A 17,811-nucleotide genomic window follows, 5' to 3' on the forward strand; every position below is an offset into this window, starting at 1 on the left:
ATCTGTGCTAAGTCTTGGAGAGAGAAAGGGACATGGACTTGGGCTAGACTCTCAGCTCCGGCTACTTGTCGGAGAGGGAATAGCGGGGCTGGGGGAGGGGGAAGGGAGGCTCCCGGAGGGTTGCTGTGGGAGCAAGTGTGGGAGCTAACCGGGGAAGGGGAGGGAGTGACAGGGGGAAGAGGAGGATACAAGATAGGGTTAAGGGCCGGAGGATCCAGGACCGGTGGTGGAGTCTCGGGGGCTGGAGTGGAGGTAGGAGGGGCCGGAGTGGAGGGGGAGGGGGCAGGAACCAGAGTGGAAGGGGTGGAGGCCGTGGGAGAGGTATAGGGAGGAGGGGCCACCAGATCTTCCGGGGGAACAGAGAAAGCAGAGGACTCAGAGACAGGAGGAGCTGGTTTGGCCCGGGAGGGTGGAATAGGGGGAGCCATGGTAAGCAGGATTTGGCGGGGAGTGCACGTAGTGCACAGGGTGGGGTGAGAGCACAACGCCCAAAAGGCCTGAACATAGGGGGCCTCAGACCATTTTCCCGTTCTCCGGCAGTAGTTATCTAAATCACGGAGGACATCAAAGTCAAATGTCCCTGTGGCTGGCCATTGTGAGCCATTATCTAGGGGATACTGAAGCCAGGCTTGTGAACACAGAAAAGTGAGCTGCTTGGAGCGGATATATCCCTTTAGTTTTAGGGTCCGCAGGTTAGCCAGCAGGCACTCTAAGGGGGTGGAATATTGGGGATCAGGTTTGGAGGCCGTCGATCCCATGGCGATCACCAAACGGAGACTAACCCTCGCTGCCCGAACGTCTTCAGGTACCAAGGGAAGCCAGGGGTCCGTACAGCCGTTCGGAACGTCTTCCTCCCGAGCTGGGGACTGAGGAAGGCCAAAGCCAGAGGCCGAAGCCGGAGGTCTACACAGCCGTTCGGGACGTCTCCCTCACGAGCTGGTGACCGGGAGGACCCAGTAAGTGGCCACTGGTGACCGGGTCCTAGGAAGTGGTCGCCAGGGAGGGCAGGCTCCAAAGCCGAAGGGACTTACCCCGTATCCTGCCATCCGGGGGGTTGGTCAGCCGCCTGGGTCCGGGGGCTACCGCGGCGGTGGAGCTCGAGGGGGCCCTACGGCGAGTGCCGGAAGCCCTCACCTCGAGCCCCACGTTGGGCACCAGATGTAAGAAACGCCGCGGGAAGAAGGAACCACCCCTATGGACCGTTGAACAGGGCCTTTTATTGGGCGGTCGCTCTCGGGCAGAACTCCCGGGGGCGGGTAAGCAGGGAAGCGAGGGGGGGCCTGCGAAGCAAAGGGAGTCTGCGGGGTAAAGGGAGTCTGTGGAGTCTGCGAGGTGTGAGGGGTGGGGAAGGGGTTTTATAGCCCGGGCTGGGGCTCCCATATAAGGAAGAAAACGCGGGCTCAGCGGTGATTGGTGTTCAAGGGCTCCATGTCGGTTCCTGATTGGACGGCGAGGGCTTCGTGTCGGCTCTTGATTGGTCGGCTTGGTTGCCGGCCCGTCTCCGGGGTGTGTCTGCAGCGCCCTCTGCCGGGGCATGTCCCAACATGCACTCCTGACCTTTCCCTGACCTTTCGTCCTGACCTCGCCCTGACCTTTCACCAAGGAGTAAGCGTCTTTTAATTTCATGGCTGCAATCACCATCTGCAGTGATTTGGGAGCCCCAAAAAATAAAGTCTGTCACTGTTTCCACTGTTTCCCTATTTATTTCCCATGAAGTGATGGGACCAGAGGCCATGATCTTAGTTTTCTGAATGTTGAGCTTTAAGCCAGCTTTTTCACTCTCCTCTTTCACTTTCATCAAGAGGCTCTTTAGTTCTTCTTCACTTTCTGCCAGAAGGGTGGTGTCATCTGCATATCTGAGGTTATTGATATTTCTCCTGGCAATCTTGATTCCAGCCTGTGCTTCATCCAGCCCAGCGTTTCTCATGATGTACTCTGCATATAAGTGAAATAAGCAGGGTGACAATATACAACCTTGACATACTCCTTTTCCTATTTGGAACCAGTCTGTTGTTCCATGTCCAGTTCTAACTCTTGCTTCCTGACCTGCATACAGATTCCTCAAGAGGAAGGTCAGGTGGTCTGGTATTCCCATCTCTTTCAGAATTTTCCACAGTTTATTGTGATTCACACAGTCAAAGTCTTTGTCATAGTCAGTAAAGCAGAAATAGTTATTTTCCTGGAACTCTCTTGCTTTTTTGATGATCCAGCGGATGTTGGCAATTTGATCTCTGGTCCTCTGCCTTTTCTAAAACCAGATTGAACATCTGGAAGTTCATGGTTCACGTATTGTTGAAGCCTGGCTTGGAGAATTTTGAGCATTATTTTACTAGCATGTGAGATGGGTGTAATTGTGTGGTAGTCTGAGCATTCTTTGGGATTGGAATGAAAACTGACCTTTTCCAGTCCTGTGGCCATTGCTAAGTTTTCCAAATTTGCTGGCATATTGAGTGCAGCACTTTCACAGCATCATCTTTCAGGATTTGAAATAGCTCTACTGGAATTCCATCACCTCCTCTAGCTTTGTTTGTAGTGATGCTTCCTAAGGCCCTCTTGACTTCACATTCTAGGATGTCTCGTTCTAGCTGAGTGATCACACCATCGTGATTATCTGGGTCATGAAGATCTTTTCTGTACAGTTCTTCTGTGTATTCTTGCCACCTCTTCTTAATACCTTCTACTTCTGTTAGAGCCATACCATTTCTGTCCTTTATTGAATCCATCTTTGCATGAAATGTTCCCTTGGTATCTCTAATTTTCTTGAAGAGATCTCTAGTCTTTCCCATTCTATTGTTTTCCTCTATTTCTTTGCATTGATCACTGAGGGAAGCTTTCTTATCTCTCCTTGCTATTCTTTGGAACTCTGCATTCAGATGGGTATATCTTTCCTTTTCTCCTTTGCTGTTTGCTTCTCTTCTTTTCACAGCTATTTGTAAGGCCTCCTCAGACAGCCATTTTGCTTCTTTGTATTTCTTTTTCGTGGGGATGGTCTTGATTCCTGTCTCCTGTAAATGTCATGAACCTCCATCCATAGTTCATCAGACACTCTATCAGATCTAGTCCCTTAAATTTATTTCTCACTTCCACTGTATAATTGTAAGAGATTTGATTTAGGTCATACCTTAATGGTCTACTGGTTTTCCCTACTTTCTTCAATTTAAGTCTGAATTTTAAGTCAAGGCTAAAGGCCTGAGAACCAGGGCACCAATTGTGTAGGCGCTGGAGTTTCCAGGTTCAGGAGCCAGAAATACCAGTATTTATGGCCAAGGAAAGAGGGAGAGCAGTAGCCCTTGTTCTATTCAGGCCCCCAGAAGGTAAGGCAATGCCCACCCATACTGGTGAGGGCTGATCTCTTACTCAGTCTACTGATTCCATGCTAATCTTCTCCAGGAATTCCTTTGAAGATTCTCCCAGAATTAGTGTTTGACCTGAGACCTGGGCATCTCATCTCAGTGAAGCTGACACATAAATGTAACTTCCACAGTGCCTCTAAAGTAAATGCAGCCAAATAAAGTTTCCCTGCTAAGGATTCAGAGGCTGCAATTGTTTATTCTGGGGAGGAAGTGGATATAGGGCTGGGATTATAGTCTTAGGCAGAGCTTTGTTTCCCCCACAATGAAGGTAATGATACACACACAGTTTATGGGACTTTTAGTGGGATTCAGTGAGATATTGCTTCTTGAGGGCTTGGCTCTGGAGTTGTTGAGCAAGAGCTCCTTATTATGTAAGACCTCCACAGTGCTTTTTTTCCCTCTCAGTCTTCTCCTTCCTAGTGAATAGCCTAAATCTTTATCCTGCTATTTTCACAACAGGGAAGAAAGCAAAATCCAGGGACTGAAATTGGACTCACATGTTTCATGTGATCACCAATGAATCAGGGTTTACCTAAGCTGTTCCAGTAGCCAGTGCAGGGGAGCTGGAGGTGGAAGGAAATAAGAGAGACTGGATTCATCTTCAGTGATAGACATTCTGAGCTGTAGGTCCCCTAGGCCACCTGCTGGTTGATCAGACCAGAAAATAGAAATAAATTTGCTAATCAAGACTGTATACGTTAGAATTTTTAATGAAACTTGCTATCCTGGAACTTCCCTGGTGGTCCAGTGGGTACAACTCCATGCTCCCAATGCAGGGGGCCTGGGTTGAATCACTGGTTAGGGAACTAGATCCCATATCCTGTAACTAAGTGTTCATATGCCACAAATAAAAGATCCCTCAGGTGCACAAGGGAGATTAAAGTTCCCGCACGCATGATTAAGACCCAGCACAGCCAAATAATCAAAATAACAATTATTTTGAAAAAATTGGGCTGACCTGTAAATGCTACTTGAGTACACATATTTGCACAGTGACATAAACCTCCAATCCAGCAGATTTCGCCATTCCCCAGGATGATTGCTGAGGAGCTGGGGCAATGCAAGAAGCAGCCATCTGCCACCCCCTAAGGTGAACAAGGAAAGAGGAATTGGTTCCAGAGAGCTGAGGTACCTATGAAAGAATGAATTCAGTGAGCCAAGAGGCTTGCATCTTCCTATACATAGAAAGCTGAATTCTCTAACTTTGTATCTGTTTATTTTTATTTTTATTTTTTTTACTTTATTTTACTTTACAATTATGTATTGGTTTTGCCATACATTGACATGAATCCACCAAGGGTGTACATGCGATCCCAAACATGAACCCCCCTCCCACCTCCCTCCCCACAACATCCCTCTGGGTCATCCCCGTGCACCAGCCCCAAGCATGCTGTATCCTGCATTGGACATAGACTGGTGATTCGATTCTTACATGATAGTATACATGTTTCAGTGCCATTCTCCCAAATCATGCCACCCTCTCCCTCTCCCTCTGAGTCCAAAAGTCCGCTATACACATCTGTGTCTTTTTTGCTGTCTTGCATACAGGGACTATGGAGAACAGTGTGGAGATTCCTTAAAAAATTGCAAATAGAACTGCCATATGACCCAGCAATCCCACTGCTGGGCATACACACCAATGAAACCAGAATTGAAAGAGATACATGTACCCCAATGTTCATTGCACTGCTGTTTATAATAGCCAGGACATGGAAACAACCTAGATGTCCATCAGCAGATGAATGGATAAGAAAGCTGTGGTACATATACACAATGGAGTATTACTCAGCTGTTAAAAAGAATACATTTGAATCAGTTCTGATGAGATGGATGAAACTGGAGCTGATTATACAGAGTGAAGTAAGCCAGAAAGAAAAACACCAATACAGTATACTAACACATATATATGGAATTTAGAAAGATGTTTATTTTTTTTTAACCTCACAGTAATCTTTGATGTTCAGACTGCCTGTTCCCTTTGTTACAAACTTGTATATAGCCTGACTTTCCCTGCCACCTCCTTGGAGCAGTTTTCTCAAAGTTTCTGAGATACTGTCTCCTGGGCTTGAGTTCTAAACACTCCCACCAAATAAAATAACTCTCTGCTTTCACATGGTGACTAACATTTTAGTCGATAGTTTTCATTTAATGCCTGGAACTCAGGTAGTGGGGACAGGATACTGTGGTTGGAAAAATGTCTTGGAAGAGCAAGTCAAATGACAAGAAATGCACAACCTAAAACATAACAAATAAGTTTTATTTGTTGACTTTACAGAAGATTATAGCCAGAAAGGTGTCTTCTCAGATTGCTCTGAGGAACTGTTCAAAAGTTATAAAAGTGGAAAAAAAGTTATACTGTGGACCCAGAGTTCATAATGTCATTTTCTGGAAAAAAAAAAAATCGGAAAATTTCAAAAGATTACTGCATATGATAAAAATGATACATCTCAAATTAATGATTTTCATGCTTTTTAAAAATTGTTATTTATCTCTATAATTATATTCATTTATTTACTTTTTTTTTTTTTTTTGGCTGTGCTGGTTTTTCCTTGCCGAGGACAGCCTTTCTCTTGTTGTGGTGAGCAGGGTCTATTCTTTAGTTGAAATGCATTGGCTTCTCATTTTGCTGGCTTCTCTCATTGCAGATCATGGGCTCCAGGGCCTGTGGGCTTCATGGGTCCCATGCTCTTGTTGAGTGCTCAGCAGTTGTGGGGCATGGGTTTAGTTGCTCCATAGCACGCGGAATCTTCCCGGACCAGGTATCCAACCTGTATCCCTGGCCCTGACAGGTAAATTCTTAACCACTGGACCACCAAGTAAGTTCCTTTTCGTGCTTTTTTTATGTGTGGAAAGAGGCAAGAGTCTGGTCTTATTGAACTTATCTGTATGATATGCGTCTTCACTACTTCAGAACACCATCCTGTTTTCTCCTCCTTGAATTCCCCTTGGGGCATACTGTCTTAGGAGGGTCGGGGCCTTCAGGATTAATGGCTTTTTGGCTGCAGCATCCTTTGTTTACTGAAATAGCCAGTGAAATATTTGTTCTCAAGGAAAAGCTTAAGAGAAGACCAGAGTGGAGTGAGTTCAGTCACTCAGTCATTTCTGAGCTTTGATTTCTGAAGTCTAATTGAGGTCTGAGCAGTCCCTCAACCCCACCTGAGCTGGTAAATTATCAGCATTAGTTAACATGTTCTACCAATGCCAAGCACGCACTGAGTGGTGAAACGCAGTCTGACATGACAGGAAGAGTTTTCCTGTTTGTTTTCTTTTGGTTAAAAAATTTCAGGCTTTCTTTTTGCCTCAAAGTGTAGCTTTGCCTTCCTCCTAAACATTTTGATTTTGACTTTGGCTTATATCATTTAAATGTCTCATCAAGCAGTTTTTATTGTTAATAAAAGACATGTAACTGTTTGAAATTCTATATCTTGACATTTAAAGTTTTTACTTTATGCACAAATGGCATTCCTTTTAAAGGTACCTCCTATATTCTTCCCAGCAAAGTTAAGTTTGGGAACTGAGGATGGGAGCTGTGTTCCACATGAATTTCTGTCCCCATAATTTGGGCTGAACGTGACACTTTAAATGTTTTCACCCAAGAGAAAGGGAGTCAACTTGTTCAGTCTCCTGATACAAAGGTGCAAGAGGGACATACATTAAGCAAACAATGGAAAGAAATGGAGGAGCTGTTGGTTGCCTTTCTTTCTTCATGGTGCTTGTGAGATTCTTGCTCTAGTGCCAGAAGAGGCAGAGCTATGGCTTAGTGCCACCAAATATAGCCTGGAAGCTTGACAAACTGAGTTTCTTCCTTTCTGGTTCATCATTTCCAAGGTGATGACTTTGGCTCTGGTTTGATTTCCCTGAAGGATGGGGAGAGAGACCACTGTTATGGGTATGACTGACCTGAGAAGGATGCTTTGCTCGCTTGCATTTTCACAGGATTCCATTAAGAGAAGAGTCAGGATGAGTGCTCACAACCCACACAGACTTGTGAACTTGGCAGCAATGAGCCTGTTGAGAGATGAAGCCTTGGCCATCTGCTCTTTGGAGTATCTGCCCATGGAGCTCTACCCACCACTATTCATGGCCGCCTTCTCTCTCAGACGCAGTGAGACTCTGATGGCCATGGTGCAAGCCTGGCCCTTTGCCCGCCTGCCTCTAGGGGGGCTGATGAAGAAGCCGCACCAAGAAACCTTAGAAGCAGTGCTGGATGGACTTGATGTCCTGCTGGCCCAGGAGGTTCCCCCCAGGTGAGTCTGATCCAGGTAGCCTGGCAGGGTCTTGGGTGTCCTGGAAGGGACTGCTGGTGTCAGGGAGAGTGAATGACCAAAGGGCAGCCAGAGACTTCTGAAAAAGCTCAGAAGCCTTGAGCACTGCTGAGATCACTTTGGGAAATACCTTACAAAAGTATACTAGGAAGGATGGAAGATGAAAAGCACTAGAGGAAAGTGAGCAAGAAAGGAAAGAGAAAAGACAGAAGGTGATAACAGGAATGTGAAGTAAAAGCAAAGATGGGAAGTTAGAATGTTGCCTAAATTCTGAGGCTGTAGTTTCATTCAGTGTGTATTTTAAAGAATCTTAGCAAATCTGCAGTTTCTCCATAAGAAGTGCAAACTGCGGGTGCTGGACTTGAGAAATACTGGCCAGGACTTCTGGAACATGTGGTCTGGAGACAAGTCCCATGTGTCCTCAAGTTCACTGATGGCATCAGTGGCTAAGAACATGTCAAGGACAAAGCATTCTTTGGCTCCCTTGGAGATGTACATAGATCTTTGTCTCAAGGAAAAGACCTGGAGCAAATGTATCACCTACCTCTTCTCATGGGTGGAGCACCGGAAAGGCTCCATACACTTGTGCTGTAAGAAGATGAAGTTTGTTTCAAGATCCAAAGAAACTATTAAGAAAGTTTTCCGAATAGTGAAGCTGGACTGTATCCAAGAGGTGGAACTGAATTTCACCCAGAAGCTGTCCGCCCTGGCCAAGTTTGCTCCTCTCCTGGGCAAGATGAGCAATGTTCAGAGACTCCTTCTCTCCCCCATTCATAGGTCTGCTGTTGAGGAACGGGACTATCAGGCTCTTCTGCAATTTACGTTTCAGACCCTCAGGCTTCAGTACCTCTGGGATATCTGTATGAAAGCTCCATCTTTCCTTGAAGGCCACCTGAACCGGATGCTCAGGTGAGGGGAGCACCACAGGTGAGAAACAGTTAACACAATAGTAACATATCAAATGCATTGTCTCATTTGCTGCTCTACTGTGATGTGTGGTAACACATAAGCGGAGCAATCAAGGTGTGAGAAAACTGGTATAGAAGCTCTGGAAAGACATCAGGTTAGGAAGCTACAAATTAAGGGGCAGAGATGTAGTGCAGGCATGTATGTGATTTCGATATATCTCTGTTTGGGTAACAGGTTAGTGAAGGTGGCACTGACAAGGAAAAACCACATCAGACCTGAGCATTTCAAAAAAGAAACTCTGGTGACTAATCTGTGAACACAATTAGCCTGTCTTAAAGTCCCAGTCCCAAGTAAAAACCCAAGTAAGACTGTAGGTGTTGCAAGAGGGCATCAGAGGGAAGACACACTGAAACAATTCTCACAGAAAACTAGTCAATCTAATCATATGGACCACAGCCTTGTCTAACTCAATGAAACTAAACCATGCCGTGTGGGGCCACCCAAGATGGGCAGGTCATGGTGGAGAGGTCTGACAGAATGTAGTCCACTGGAGAAGGGAATGGCAAAACACTTCAGTATTCTTCCCTTGAGAACACCATGAACAGTATGAAAAGGTAAAATGATAGGATACTTAAAGAGGAACTCCCCAGGTTGGTAGGTGCCCAATATGCTACTGGAGATCAGTGGAGAAATAACTCCAGAAAGAATGAAGGGATGGAGCCAAAGCAAAAACAATACCCAGCTGTGGATGTGACTGGTGATAGAAGCAAGGTCTGATGCTGTAAAGAGCAATATTGCATAGGAACCTGGAATATTAGGTCCATGAATCAAGGCAAATTGGAAGTGGTCAAACAGGAGATAGCAAGAGTGAACGTCGACATTCTAGGAATCAGTGAACTAAAATGGACTGGAATGAGTGACCATTAACTCAGGTGACCATTATATCTACTACTGCAGGCAGGAATCCCTTAGAAGAAATGGAGTAGCCATCATGGTCAACAAAAGAGTCTGAAATGCAGTACTTGGATAATGATCTCTGTTCATTTCCAAGCCAAACCATTCAATATCATAGTAATCCAAGTCTATTCCCCAACCAGTAAGGCTGAAGAAGCTGAAGTTGAATGGTTCTATGAAGACCTACAAGACCTTTTAGAACTAACAGCCTCCAAAAAAATGTCCTTTTCATTATAGGGGACTGGAATGCAAAAGTAGGAAATCAAGAAACACCTGGAGTAACAGGCAAATTTGGCCTTGGAATATGGAATGAAGCAGGACAAAGGCTAATAAAGTTTTGCCAAGAGAACACACTGGTCATAGCAAACACACTCTTCCAACAACACAAGAGAAAACTCTACACATGGACATCACCAGATGGTCAACACCGAAATCAGATCGATTATATTCTTTGTAGCCAAAGATGGAGAAGCTCTATACAGTCAGCAAAAACAAGACTGGGAGCTGACTGTGCCTCAGATCATGGACTCCTTATTGCCAAATTCAGAATTAAATTGACAAAAGTAGGGAAAACCACTAGACTATTAAGGTATGACCTAAATCAAATCCCCTATGCTTATACAGTGGAAGTGAGAAATAGATTTAAGGGTCTAGATCTGATAGAGTGCCTGATGAACTATGGATGGAGGTTCATGACATTTACAGGAGACAGAAATCAAGACCATCCCCAAGAAAAAGAAATACAAAGAAGTAAAATGGCTGTCTGGGGAAGCCTTACAAATAGCTGTGAAAAGAAGAGAAGCAAAAAGCAAAGGAGAAAAGGAAAGATACAAGCATCTGAATGCAGAGTTCCAAAGAATAGCAAGGAGAGATAAGAAAGTCTTCCTCAGCGATCAATGCAAAGAAATAGAGGAAAACAATAGAATGGGAAAGACTAGAGATCTCTTCAAGAAAATTAGAGATACCAAGGGAACATTTCATGCAAAGATGGGTTCAACAAAGGACAGAAATTTTATGGACCTAACAGAAGCAGAACATATTAAGAAGACCTGGCAAGAATACACAAAAGAACTGTACATAAAAAATCTTCATGACCCAGATAATCACGATGGTGTGATCACTCACCTAGAGCCAGACATCCTGGAATGAGAAGTCAAGTGGGCCTTAGAAAGCATCACTATGATCAAAGCTAGAGAAGGTGATGGAATTCCAGTTGAGCTATTTCAAATGCTGAGAGATGATGCTGTGAAAGTGCTGCACTCAATATGCCAGCAAATTTGGAAAACTCAACAGTGACCACAGGACTGGAAAAGGTCAGTTTTCATTCCAATCCCAAAGAAAGGCAATGCCAAAGAATGCTCAAAGTACCGCACAATTGCACTCATCTCACATGCTAGTAAAGTAATGCTCAAAATTCTCTAAGCCAGGCTTCAGCAATACGTGCACCATGAACTTCCAGATGTTCAATCTGGTTTTAGAAAAGGCAGAGGAACCAGAGGTCAAATTGCCAACATCCATTGGATCATGAAAAAGGAAGAGTGTTCCAGAAAAACATCTATTTCTGCTTTATTGACTATGCCAAAGCCTTTGATTGTGTGAATCACAATAAACTGTGGAAAATTCTGAAAGAGATGGGAATACCAGACCACCTGACCTGCCTCTTGAAAAACCTATATGCAGGTCAGGAAGCAACAGTTAGAACTGGACATGGAACAACAGACTGGTTCCAAATAGGGAAAGGAGTACGTCAAAGCTGTATATTGTCACCCTGCTTATTTCACTTATATGCAGAGTACATCATGAGAAACGCTGGGCTGGAAGAAGCAAAAGCTGGAATCAAGATTGCCAGGAGAAATATCAATAACCTCAGATATGCAGATGACACCACCCTTCTGGCAGAAAGTGAAGAGGAACAAAAAAGCCTCTTGATGAAAGTGAAAGAGGAGAATGAAAAAGTTGGCTTAAAGCTCAACATTCAGAAAACTAAGATCATGGCATTTGGTCCCATCACTTCATGGCAAATAGATGGGCAACCAGTGGAAACAGTGTCAGACTTTATTTTGGGGGGCTCCCAAATCACTGCAGATGGTGATTGCAGCCATGAAATTAAAAAATGCTTACTCTTGGAAGAAAATTTATGACCAACCTCTATAGCATATTCAGAAACAGAGACATTACTTTCCCAACAAAGATCCATCTAGTCAAGGCTATGGTTTTTCCAGTGGTCATGTATGGATGTGAGAGTTGGACTGTGAAGAAATCTGAGCACCGAAGAACTGGTGCTTTTGAACTGTGGTGTTGGAGAAGACTCTTGACAGTCCCTTGGACTTCAAGGAGATCCAACCAGTCCATTCTAAAGGAGATCAGTCCTGGGTGTTCTTTGGAAGGAATGATGCTAAAGCTGAAACTCCAGTACTTTGGCCACCTTATGGGAAGAATTGATTCATTAGAAAAGACTCTGATGCCTGGAGGAATTGGGGACAGGAGGAGAAGGGGATGACAGAGGATGAGATGGCTGGATGGTATCACTGACTCAATGGACATGAGTTTGAGTGAACTCTGGGAGTTAGTGATAGACAGGGAGGCCTGGAGTGCTACAGTTCATGGGTCGCAAAGAGTTGGACACAACTGAGCGACTGAACTGAACTTCACGTCCCAGTCTGTAAAGGTCGTCTCACATTTTGTATAATGTAAGTAAGTATCATACAGGAAATGCATGATTCTGGAGATGACGGTAATGAAGCAGAGACACAAGCAGAGTGAACAATGATAGAAAGTTTGTAGATGATGCCCTAATGGGAGTTGCTGAAGTCTGGCAGCCCCAGGGCATGGTGTGGAGTCTTATTGTTTCTACACGTCCTCCAAATGCCTCACCTGGCCAGAGATACAGGCATCTGGAGCCCAAGCATGGAGTGAAGTGATCTGAATTAAAAGCATGTTTATCTCATCTCCCAGTACTAAAATTAAGTAGTGTCCACACTTGTTGGAGACTCTGTCTCAGGCTCTCCCTTGGGCATATTCTAGTGCAACCATTATCTTCATTCATCCTCCTAAGGAAGTGGAGTATGTTGTAATCTGCCTGATATATGAGTAAAAAGAGCTTTCAAGGTTGTTTTAGCTTGATCTAGTCACACATGAAAATGGTAGAAAGAGATTGGACATTCTGGATATTGAGTACTATCAGATGCTAATAGCAACCTTGGTTGTGTTCTAATCATTTACCTCTCATGTGGAGGTCACGTATAACTCTGGTTTCCCAGATCTGTTTATTGTTTTTTTTTTCCTCCAGATGCCTGAAGACCCCCTTGGACAACATCTCTATGACCAGCTGACTGCTTACTGAACCAAACTTGCACCATCTCTCCCAGTGTCCAAACATCTATCAGCCTGAATCTGAGTGGTGTTACCCTGACCAACTTTAGCCCCAAGCTTCTCCAAGTTCTGCTGGAGAAATTTGCAGGCACTCTTGAAGAACTAGACTTAATGTGTGTGGGATCATGGACTCCCACCTCACGGCCATTCTGCCTATCCTGAGCCACTGCTGTCAGCTCAGAGTCCTCAGCATGTGTGGAAACCTCATCTCCATGGTGGTCCTGGAGAGTCTCCTGTGTCATAACTCATGGGTTGCCTGCTTTAAGTCTAGAGATTTATCTTGCCCCTCAGGAGAATTACAGTTCTCAGACATTCCTCACCAGGAGAGGCTTGTCCAGCTAAAAGCTGAGCTTTGGGAGATTCTTACAGATTTAGGATGTCCCAGGAAAATTTGGGTTAGCCCCAGCCCCTGTCCTCACTGTGGTGAGGACATGTGTGATCATCTGAGTCCCAATACATAATGCTGTAATACCCTGCCTAGGTAGTTGCTTCTATCAGAAGGATTCAGTTTGAGACATACATGTTTGAGTTGTTTTGGTGTGCGCGGTTGTAGAAATTATCAGAATTAAAGAGAACTTCCATGTAAATGAATAAATGCTGTCCATGATATTATTCTGATTTCTGTGTTTACATCTCACGGATCTCTAGTTACTGATGGGGGTCAGGGGAGCACTCTCTTGCCTATGATCTGAAACTCCATCATTTCCTAGTTGTTTTTTCCCTCTTGATTTCCTTGGATCTGTGGGTTAATACACGGAGAAGGCGATGGCACCCCATTCCAGTACTCTTGCCTGGAAAATCCCATGGATAGAGGATCCTGGTAGGCTGCAGTCCATGGGGTCGCTAGAAGTTGGACACAACTCAGCGACTTCATTTTCACTTTTCACTTTCATGCACTGGAGAGGGAAATGCCAACCCACTCCAGTGTTTTTGCCTGGAGAATCCCAGGGACGGGGGAGCCTGGTGGGCTGCCGTCTATGGGGTCGTGCAGAGTCGGACATGACTAAAATGTCTTAGCAGCAACAGCAGCAGTGGGTTAATACAAATAACAAAGGAAACATACTCAGTGGTCCTCAACAACACATCCTTGTCATGAGTGGGTAGTGACATGTAAATTCCTATGAGAAGAATACAAAAATCATACAGGTAAGAAGCATGGTTTTATTATATTTATATCACATTTCAAAAGTATATCTTTTGAAGGCTGTGTGTATGTGTGTTAATCCTTCAGTCGTGTCCAACTCTTTGTGACCCCATGGACTTTTGATTGCCAGGCTCCTCTGTCCATGGAATTCTCCAGGCAAGAATACTAGAATGGGTTGCCATTTCCTTCTCCAGCAAATCTTCCCAACCCAGGGATTGAACCCGGGTCTCCTGCATTACAGGCAGATTTCTTATCATCTGAGCCACCAGGGAACTCCCTTTGAAGGCTAGGTCATGTCAATAAGAATTTCACTTTATTCCCATAACACGTATTGGTCTTCCCTATTGAGGAAGATTAGTATAGTATGTTTTGACTTCAGTATATCAGGATGTATAATAAAATGACTGTAATATACAACTTATAACTTATACTTGGCCATCTGCTTCCTCTGCTCCCCACTATCCCATTCAACCAGATGTTGATATCCATATGTTACAGACCTGTTATAAGATACTTATTAAAATTCTCTGGATCTCCTGTCTTCCTAGTCTATTATGATGCAGAAAATACTTTTCCTTGTTCTTCTTCTCACATCTAGATTTGCACTATTACAAATATTCTCTATATGGTTGTAGATGTGATTGATGGTCTCAAGGTGTTTAGCTATGTCAGAAGTCTGGATTCATATTGGTTAGTGCAGGAGACACTGATTTTATGAAGTAGAAGGACTATAGGACATATAGCTCATTACATTTATAAATTCATAATACAGTAAAGAGAGGCACAAGACATAAACAAATTTGAAAAACAGTTAGAACGAATGGAACAATGATTAGTAAAATGAGTTGTCATCCAGTGCAGTAATACATCAAGCCCAAAGGGGAGTCAGCTGGAGAAGCCAAATACTAGAGAATCAGGCAGAAAAAGATAAATGCTTCCATTGTTTACAGAGACATACTTTATGTACTTGTTGCAGGTCATAGTAAGAGTGAAAAGAAAAGCTCTGTGGAAAACAAAGTTTATTATTAGCATGCATGAGCACCATTGAGCTGAAGTTGGGAGCTTAAATAAGGCTTTAGAAACCAGTTTTTATTTGCTTGTTTGTTTCATTTGTTTAAAATAAGGTATATCTTAGGTTAGTCATTACATGGATGTCTTTTTATCCACTTTCTAGTTTTTTCTTTTTCTTATAGGTGCCAAAAAAGTGGCTTTTTATAAAAGTTCTCTAAGGGTGGAAGAAAGGTTCACAAGGGAGGGAATAAACGTATGCCTTGGCTGGTTCACGTTGCTGGACAGCAGAAACCAACACAGCATTATAAAAATATTATTATTCCCCAAACTAAAAACACATTTTTTTAAAGTGAGATCATATTCTTTGCAACTAATAGAATCTTGAAACAGTAGCATTCGTACAAAAATAAAATTTATATTTTCAAAAGTGAATCAAAATTTTTTAATAGTTCTCTAAAATTTTCCTATTTAGAAGTTTGTTCAATTTAAGGATTTATTGATGAGTAGTATTTTAATAGGGTGCAGTCCATGGGGTCGCTAAGAGTCAGACACGACTGAGCGACTTCCCTTTCACTTTTCACTTTTGTGCATTGGCAAAGGAAATGGCAACCCACTCCAGTGTTTTTGCCTGGAGAATCCCAGGGATGGGGGAGCCTGGTGGGCTGCCATCTATGGGGTCGCACAGAGTCGGACACGACTGAAGCAACTTAGCAGCAGCAGTATTTTAATAACAGTTTACACTGATAAAGATGCAACAGGCATTCCCACAAGACAGTGCAAATAATGTACACTGCATAAGCTCTAGAAATATTGCTCCCCCCAAATAGTCTAAGAACATGAAGAAGTCTTTTTTATACAAGTTGATGAAACAAAGGTTAAGATGACCAAGGTCTCTGAAAGTTGGCACAGCCAAAAAGCTGCTCAGAACATCTGACTGTCAGGTGTACAACATATATGTGCCTTCCTAATGGCAGTGATCAAGATATCAATACTCAGGGGGGAAAAAAAACAAACAAAAAAACTCCTAAGATCAGGTAGAATAATTACATCTTGAAGAAACAGGGAGATAAATGCAAGCTACTCCTGAAAGGAGTTTTGTTTCTTTAAGTTTAGAATTCTGAAAAAAATATTTTATCAAGCTGGCTTTTCCTAACTCTGTGTGCAAAACTATCAAATTTAGAATGTCAAAAGAACCCCATCTGGCCCTCTGGTGTCATAGTCCTGAATAAAATTTATTTTGAACACATAAACCTGTGTCTGTCTTGGATTTTCTTTGGCACAGCTCCCACAGCTGATGACTGCTCAGGCAGGAAAGGTCCTTCTGAATATTCCCAGATTCCCGCATACCAGAGAATGACCAACTTGGAGTCTGGCCACTGTTGTAGATTTCCATATCAGTCCAGGAGCTTTCTTCAGAGAATTATTTTTTTATTTTTAATTGATTGATGATTGTTTTACAATATTGGTAAATAAAACATGGCAGAACACTGTATGACACAAATCATAGCAAAATCCTCTATGACCCATCTCCTAGAATAACGGAAATTAAAACAAAAATAACTAAGTAGGACCTAATCAAACTTAAGAGCTTTTGCACAGCAAAGAAAACCACAAACAAGGTACAGAGAATTATTTTTTAATTAATTAATTTATTTTTATTTTTGGCTGGGCTAGGTCCTCATTGCTGTGTGGGCTTTCCCTAGTTGTGGTGAATAGGGGCTGCTCTGCTCCCTTGGGCTTCTCACTGTGGTGACATCTCTTGTTTTGGAGCACAGCCTCTATGGCACACAGTCTTAAGTAGTTGCTGCCCATAGGCTCTAGTTGCAGTTCAAAGGCTCTAGAGTTCAGGTTCAGTAGTTGCAGCTCATGGGCTTAGTTGCCCTGTGGTAGGCAAGATCTTCCTGGGCCAGGGATTGAACCAATGTCCCCTAGATTATAAGGTGGATTCCTAACCACTGGACCACCACAGAAACCCCAGGTTTTCAAACAAATTTTATTAAATAAAATTTCAATAAAAATTTTATTTTACTTTGTTTATAATTATATCAGACTGTTGTGTTTAATTTTTACTGTAGAGCAAGGTGACTCAGTTACACATATATGTATTCTTTTTCATTATGTTTATGTTTAAAATGTCACCTGAGTAGAATCCAGTTTAATCTTATTTTCTGCAAAAGCCATTTATATATGAGAGAAGTATGGTGAAAGTGATCTTCCCCAAAGTGACCAAGACAGAGAACACCCTTCAGAGTGTCTTCACCTTGGTGGCCACAGGTATATAAGAATTGTTCAGGCATCAAATAAGTGGGGTGGGTGAGAGGCATGAAAAATTCTTACAGAAGAAAGGGTATCTGTTTATGTGTGACCTTAAACATCAAAGAAATCTTTGTATGATGTATCACAAATTGGGTGTCACCCTTGAATGTGGTAGAACATTAAACATCAATGAGCTCCTGTGTTTAGTGCAGAAAAGGTGTCGGTATTTATGAAGAAAAAAACAGAATTTTATTTTTGTGCTTAATCGTGTCACCTGGATCAGAATCTGTGTGGAACTTAGCTAGGTCTGAGGAAACAATAATAATCTAAATACACCTGAAAAGGGGTCAGTGAAATTATGGTATTTTGACTTCTAAGACCCCTGAAAAATGGCTGGGGAAATTTGACATCTGGAAAGTGTCCTCAGTGAGGGGGGAAAAAACAAAACTTAAAGAAAACATCACTTGGTAGCACTTGCCTCAGGATGACAGTTATTGTGGACTGAGCCAGGTTTGTTTCTTCTCTGGCTCCAAGTTCTCAAAGAGCC

Source organism: Capricornis sumatraensis, chromosome 14 (genome assembly GCF_032405125.1).
Source record: "Capricornis sumatraensis isolate serow.1 chromosome 14, serow.2, whole genome shotgun sequence".
Lineage (NCBI taxonomy): Eukaryota > Metazoa > Chordata > Mammalia > Artiodactyla > Bovidae > Capricornis > Capricornis sumatraensis.